Below are 1,986 nucleotides of genomic sequence, written 5' to 3'. Positions count from 1 at the left end.
GCACACCGCACATCGCAGGCAGCCACCCGGCAGCCCCAGCTCAGGCCCTGCTTCCAGAAGCTCCCTGGGAAGCGCAGGGAAGGAAGGCAGAAGTCAGGCAGGGACTTCACCCACCGCTCTGGACCCAGCAGTGGGAGTGGGATGCTGACTGCCAGAAGGTCCCTGCACGCGGTCAACCCGTACTGCAAATGGACCAAAACATCAGGAAAGCCAAAAGATGCAACAAACATGAGGATAAGTAGATTTTTTTTCTTTCTTCTCTGTCTTTAAGACATTCCTTGTCAGGAGGACACTTTGCTGCAAGGAAAGATTCAACAAGTGCTAGGGATCAGGGCTAAGAGGAGATCCCTGCTCACCCAAGGCAGTGACAGGAGAGCGGTGCGCCCAGCGCGGCTGCTCCGTCTCAGAGCGCGTCCAACACGGGCAAAACCTCCCGTGCGAAGCAGCCGTGACGGGCAGAGCCCAGTACYCTCCTGTGCGAGGCAGGCTGTCCAGAACGGAGCTGGACGGTGTTTGTTTCACCACGAGAATGCAGCGCAGGGCCTGGCCTCCCTTCAGCGCACAGCTAAGTGACCCACAACCAAGCCCACAACCCACCACGCTATGCGCAGCACAGTCCTGCTATTTCTCTCCCACAAACCCTTCCCCGGATTTGGATCCTTAAAAGCAAAGGGACCAACAGGAATGTTACAGAGCCGAGGGATCTCTTGCTGCCAGCTGCACGATGCTCCGTGGTGGATTGCAGCTCAGTGAGGGCGAACAACGTGAAAGCAACCCCCCTGGAACAGGGCCCGGGTCTCCAGCAGAACCTCCTCTGAAGGCGCTAACGGGGCAGCCTGTGGTGATACTCTGCTCTGCCTATTCCACAGGGAAAAGAATTCCTCAGGAATAAAGAACTATATACTGCATTTCCTACGAAAGGAAAAGCCATCRTGACCATCAATTGTGACTCAACTGTCTCATGACCTTGTGCCACATGAGTCTGTAGATGGCAAAAATTCACAAACTCCGTAGTTTAATTACACATTGGATTAAAATAAATATGCACGTCTATATGTTATTCTTGAACCCACATAATCACAACACAAACTGTTCCATGTTTCTGATTAACTCTGCTGCCATTTTGCATCGTATTTCTACTCTTGGAAATAGAGATGAAAACCACATCAAACACGCAACCCTAGCAAAATTCTCTGGCATCCTACAAGAATGCTAGGCTTTCAATTATCTTATTAAAATTTAAAATTGGTTAAGGTTAAAATTAAAAGCTCTATTTTATATTTTCTTAAAGTCTGGCTTGCTCTAACCCATTTAAATAGCGGATCTAGATGCAATATARCACAAATAAGAAAGAAGAGTGTCACCAGTTAAAAAATGGCATAATAGTAGTCAGTAGACGAATGTCCAGTGACAAAAACAATAAAGCAAATATTGAGTGTGTCGTTTCGGTGCTGCACAGGAGGTGAGAGCGGGACGCAGCAGAGCTGAGGTTAGCGTCGCCCCACAGAGCACCCAGGCACCCGGCAGCCTCAGCTCCGGGCTCAATGACAGAAACACGGTAAGGGAGAGACATTTCAATAAGGGCTGCCCCAGGGTTTTMAAATAACGTGTTTTATGGGGATCAGTGTCCGCATCAGTAGTTTAAACGAGACTGAGAGAATAAGAAAGAAAGAAAAACAAAGCCAAGGCCCTGTAGGTGAAGAGAGAAGGTTTGCGCTGCCCGGGCCCGGCTTTCGCGAAGCTCCCCGCACCGCCTCCTCCTCGGCTCGTTACCGCAGTCGCAGCTGCCGCTGCTGCCCCGGCGGGTTCCCGCGGACAACAGAGCTCCCTGCGGAGCCTGGATTCTGCTGAAGGATCCGCGTCGCCTCGGCCGCCTGCCCCGCCTTTCGGGCGCGGTTTGCAAGGGCTGCCCGCGCAAGCGGAGCGGGGCCGCCAGCAGCAGCAGCAGCAGCTCCCGCCCCGCGCCGCGCCGCGCCGCCCGCGGCC

This window comes from Nothoprocta perdicaria, unplaced genomic scaffold, assembly GCF_003342845.1.
Source record: "Nothoprocta perdicaria isolate Ctin4 unplaced genomic scaffold, notPer1 scaffold_0, whole genome shotgun sequence".
Taxonomy (NCBI): Eukaryota; Metazoa; Chordata; class Aves; order Tinamiformes; family Tinamidae; genus Nothoprocta; species Nothoprocta perdicaria.
Note: the sequence above shows the minus strand (reverse complement) of the source record.